Raw genomic sequence first — 6,000 nt, forward strand, 5'->3', positions numbered from 1 at the left:
TTCTTCATCTGTGAAATGGGTGGAATAGAGCCTCATTTATGGAGTCACAGAGAGGAGAAAATAAAGCTGTGTATTATTATGGGTCAAAGTTTGAGTTCTGGAGCCAAGGCCCAAGTTTGAACCCGGGATCCCCCATCTTATTGGGGTTCCTAATTGCAAACAACAGAGTTCATTATGGCTAGTTTAAGCAGAGCAGGGATTTATTATAGGATGTTGGGCAGCTTACAGAAATCCCTGGAAGGTCCTGGGAAAAAGGCCTGACCAAACCACGAGGACATTTTTAGTGAAAACACCATTGCCTAGTCACTCAGTCCCTATAGCATTTGGGGCTGGAACCAGTGGCTCCACCACTGCTGTTCCAAAGAACTGGATGCCTTTGCAACTGCCCTGGCCATAAGATCATTTCTCTCACCTGGCTGCCTCCTTCTGAAGCTAGGATTCACCCAGGTGTGTCTTATTCATAGCACCTGGGTGCCTCCTGCTGAAGCTAGGTTTCACCCAGGTGTGTCTTATTCATGGCACCTATGGCTCTTCTGGGTGCCTCTGCTGAAGCTAGGTTTCCCCGGCGTGTGTCCTTATTCACTGGCGCGACCTGGTCATCACTGTCGTGCATCCTGAGCCACAAAGGCGTCGGGATGAGAATTTTCTGGCTTCTACCTGGAGAATGTTGGACTCAGAATAGAGTAAGGAAGGGCATTCAATGGCGACAACTATTTGCTATTTCTTCTTACTAGCTGTGTGATCGTGGGTGAGTAACTTATCCTTTCTGAGCCTCAGTTTTCTAATAGGTAGTATTTATTTCACAGGATTTTGAGGATTAAATGCATGGATTTGTGAAAACGCCTTTAGAAGAGAGCCTGGCATATAGCAAACCCTCAATAGATGCTAACTCTATTTTTATATTATTATTTAATATGAGTTTGAGACCTCTTGGCACAAAGCCTAGCATGGAGAAGATGCTCTTTAAGTGTTTGTTGAATGAAAATCCTTGGCTGAGATATTAGTGTTCAGAATTCCTCTAGCTGGCCGAGAGCACCACAGACAGCTAGAACCAGTGGTATGCTGGACTGGTGCAAGCCCACTGGTAACTTTTCAGAAATTTCACGAGCCAGTTAATATCATATTGGTAGCTTGAAATCTGCCATTGTGGGGGAATTTACACCAGGGAAATTGGCAAACACTACAAATCGGGGCTCTCTTCTCCCTAGAAATGGCAACTTTATCTAGTTAAACCTTTACCTGTACATCACAGACTGATACAGGGTATGAAGTGTATAAAGTGCCTACCACCATGCCATTTCTCTTGGGCCCTTCAAATATGGTCCTTCTCTCTAGTTAGCAAATTCTTAGAATCAACTTTATTTTCTAGGTGTCAGGGAAAATAGGTAAACCGCTGGATTCATGGATTTTTCATGGTGGATACCTCTTTTGTCTTGATGAATTTCCACCAGACAGGGAGTTCTTTTTAGAACAGGCCCCAACACTGGGCACAAGGTCTAGCTAGCACTCAGTAGTCCAGGAGGCATGGGTGGAATGGCTCCGTGGATGAGATTTCTGGAGCTGGAACCCTTTACCTTCCCACACTGGCTGGCAACACTCTCTCCTTTCCTGGTGCCTCCTAGAGGGGCATCACCACTCCTGTTTTCCTTTTGCCATGTGGATCATATAAGAAGGGAGTGTGGTGGAGGCTGGGGAGTGGGAGGGGACGCTCGAATGTTGGGGGTTAGGGGGCTGTCTCCTGCATTAGAAACATTCCTTTGATTGCTCTGTGCAGCTCAGCAGGCTGCCTGGCTTAAGACGAAAAGAAGGGAGAGGCAAACACACTTCATTTTAATTAAAGCCAACTTTACATTGTTATTCCATTTGCCTGTGTTGTTGCATGAGCTTACGATAAAGTTATATGGCACCCCCAGGGCAGCTTGAACTGTGTGATAGAATGTGTCTAAGTTCAGCACTCCCCAACTATACTCAGCTTCTCTGCAGGGAGGACCACAGCCAGTCTCGTGTCCTTTCTGGGGCTCCAAGCGATCCCTCAGGCTCAGACCTGTGAGCAGCACTTTTATTTATATTTCATGTTTCAAAAACATTTATTTAGTACTTTCTATGTGCCCAGCAGTGAGCTAGGTGCTGGGTATACCCCTGACACATTGCTGTGCCTCCAGGGTACACATGCTCCAGTCTCCAGGATCTGTCCCTGACCAATCTCCTGAGATGTGGAGCTCCATGTGATCACCCCCAACTCCCTCCTCAAACGCTTATTTTGGTCTTTCTTCTTTTGCTGTGTGGTAGCATCAGCGATTCAGCTAAGCAATCCATTATATTTAGTAATTCTCTAAGTTCTTTCACATCTGACATCTCTGATTCTTACCACACTCCCATCCAGATCCTGTCTGCTCTTCAAGACTCACTGCAAATACTGCCTCCTCACTGTAGCCTTTTCCAGTCACACCTTTCTCTAGACCCCTTTGCTGCCTTTTTGTGGATTTCATCACAAATTTTAAAACAGATTTTATTTTATGTTTTAGAAATAGGGTGTCACTCTGTTGCCCCAGGTTGGAGTCCAGTGGTGCACTTATAGTTCACTGTAGTCTTGAACTGCTGGGCTCAAGCAGCCCTCCTGCCTCAGCCTTCTAAAGTGCTGAGATTATAGGTGTGAGCCACTGCACGTGGACCCCCTCCCTTTTTTTTTTTTTTTTTTAATTACGGTATATTTTACATACAGTGAAATGTAGGGATCTTAAATGTGGTTTGATGAGCTTTGACAAATGCACACACCTATGTAACCATGACCTCAATCAAGCCAGGACATTTTCATCACCCAGTAAGTGCCCTCATAACCTTCCCCAGTCAATTCCACCCTTCAGATGCAAACACCGTTCTGACTTCTAACACTAGAGGTTAGTTTTTCTTTTTTTTTTTTTTTTAATTTTTTTTTGAGATGGAGTCTCACTCTGTCACCCAGGCTGGAGTGCAGTGGCATGATCTCAACTCACTGCAACCTCCACCTCCAGAGTTCAAGCGATTCTCCTGCCTCAGCCTCCCCAGTAGCTGGGACTACAGGCACCCACCACCATGCCCAGCTAATTTCTGTATTTTTAGTAGAGACAGGGTTTCACCATGTTCACCAGGCTGGTCTCAAACTACTGACCTCAGGTGATCCGTCCACCTTGGCCTCCCAAAGTGCTGGGATTACATGGATGAGCCACCACGCCCGGCTGAGATTAGTTTTTGCCTGTCAAATTCTTGTGTCTGGCTTCTTTTGCTTAATGTTTTTGAGCTTCATCCATATTGTTGGTAGATTAGTGGGTAGTTCTTTGTGACAGCTGAATTGTATTACATTGAATGGATATACCACATTTTGTTTATTCATTTATTTGGGTTATGCACAGTTTTGGACTATTATGAATAAGGCTGCTATAAACATTTCTTATACAAGAGAAATGGACATATGTCTTTATTTCTTGGGTAAATACTCAGCAGTGGAATTGCTGGGTTATTGAGTAGATGTATTTTTAACTTTATATAAAATTACCAAAGAGGTTGTATCATTTTACACTCCCACTAGCAATATATGAGCATTTTTTCCTTCCTTCCTTCCCTCCCTCTCTCTTTCCTCCTTCTTTCCTTCCTTCCTTTCCTTCCTTCCTTCCCTACCTCCCTCCCTCCCTCCCTCCTTCCTTCCTTCCTTCCTTCCTTGCTTCCTTCCTTCCTTCCTTTTTTTTTTTTTGACAGAGTTTCACTCTGCTGTCCAGGCTGTAGTGCAGTGGCACAATCACAGCTCACCGAAGTCTCAAACTCCTGGGTTTAGGTGATCCTCTCACCTCAGCCTCCCAAGTAGTTGGAACTACAGGCAAGCATCACCATGCTTGGCTGGCTTAAATTTTTGTTTGTTTGTTTTGGAGAGATGGGGGTCCTACTGTGATGCCCAGGCTAGTCTTGAACTCCTGGGCACAAGCGATCCTCTCGCCTTGGCCTCCCAGAGTGTTGAGATTATAGGCATGAGGCACTGCGCCTGGCCTATATGAGCATTTTGGTTGCTTCATATCCTTGCCAACATTTGCTGTTGTCAGCCTTTTATCGTTTTAGCTATTCTAGTGGGTGTGTAGTTATATTTCTTTGTCATTTTAACTTGAATTTACAGATGATTAATGACGTTGAGTACTTTTTAATGCACTCACTGGCTATTTGTATATCTTTTGTGAAGTGACTATTCAAGTGTTTGCCCAGTTTTTATTGGATTGTCATTTTATTATGAATTCCTTATATATTCTGAATATAATACATAAGGTAGCCATATTGGTTTTCTTATATCTTGTTTTTTCTTTTTTTACAGTCCAGAGGTCTTTTATTTTTTAACACCTGTTATGCCACACATTCATAGGGAACAGGTTCTGGCAGCTCCAGTTCCTTTTCATTGGTTCTCACAAAGTATGCTTCCCTGGGTGGAGCAGGCTGGCACTTCTGCTGAACCCAGGTACCTTTCTCTTTGACTTCCCTCTTTTTCTGATCATTTTCCTTCATGCATTTCAGGAAGCTATTTTGGCTTGTAGAGTGCTCAGTATGCACATTAATTCTCTTGGCAAGAATCTTGCCCAATAAGTTAATTAACTAATGCTGAGTGACATTGTAGACCCTTCCAGTTTTGCCATGGTTAACATTTGTGAGGCATTGCTTTTTGAATAGTGCCCATTTCCTTGATGTCTACAATATTGCCTTTCTTACACATTCACGTGTATTCCAAGGAACAACTCCATGTTTTCTAAAAGGCCTGGAGAATATGTATCAGGTGCCTCTCCTCTTTCCCTTTGTATTGTCGTTTTGGTGAATACAAAACGACAGATGGAGGTTATGGCCGAAAGGCTTAATCATATTTTTTAATGAATAAAAGTTTAAAATTTGATCAGATCCAATTTAATAATTTCTTACCTTATGGTTAGTGATTTTTTTGTGTCCTAAGAAATTTTTGCCTAGTCCAAAACCACAAATATGTTCTCCCATGTTTTCTTCTAGAAGTTTTATAGTTTTCACTTTTAAGTTTAGGTCTAGAATCAATTTTGAATGAATTAATTTTTGGTATGGGGTGAGGTAGTGGTTGAGCTTCAGTTTCCCCCATACAGTTATCTGGTTGTCCTACTACTATTTTTTGAAGGGACATTCTTTTCCCTATTAAATTGACTTGGTCAAAAATCAGTTGGTATGTGTGGATCTATTTTGGACTCTGTTCTGTTGACCTATTGTTGTCTACACTTATGCCAGTTCCAACTTTTTTGATTATTGTAGCTTTATGGTAACTCTTGAAATCAAGCAGTCTTAAGTTCCTGATCTTAGGGAAAAAAGAGCTTAATATTTCATTATTGTCATGTTAGATTTTCCACGTTAAAAAATCAGATTGAGAAAGTCCTCTTCTATTTTTAGATTGCTGAGAATTTGGACTGTAGAGGGATATTGAACTTCATCAGATTATGTTTTAGCCCCTATTGAGATGATCATTTGATTTTTCTCTTTCATTGTATTCATTTGGAAAATTGTACAAGCCACCTGTATTCTTGAGATAAGCCCCACTTGGTCGGTCTATCTATCTATCTATCTATCTATCTATCTATCTATCTATCATATATCATATATAAATACATGTAACCAAATTTGATTTGACAGTACTTTAAAAAAGATTTTTGTGTTTATGTTTTTGAGGGATATTGGTGTATAATTTTCTTTCTTATAATAATCAGGCCTGGTTTTGGTTATCAGAATTATACTAATCTCATATAATAAATTGGAAAGTGCCCCCTCCTCCTATATTTTCTGAAAGAGTTTATGTAAGTTTTGTATTGTTTATTCATTAAATGTTTGAAAGAATTCACCATTGCAAACACCTGGAGTTTTATTTGTGGGAATTAAAAAAAATTATGAGGCCGGGCGCGGTGGCTCAAGCCTGTAATCCCAGCACTTTGGGAGGCCGAGACGGGCGGATCACGAGGTCAGGAGATCGAGACCATCCTG

This window comes from Rhinopithecus bieti, unplaced genomic scaffold, assembly GCF_001698545.2.
Source record: "Rhinopithecus bieti isolate Rb0 unplaced genomic scaffold, ASM169854v2 scaffold_6776, whole genome shotgun sequence".
Lineage (NCBI taxonomy): Eukaryota > Metazoa > Chordata > Mammalia > Primates > Cercopithecidae > Rhinopithecus > Rhinopithecus bieti.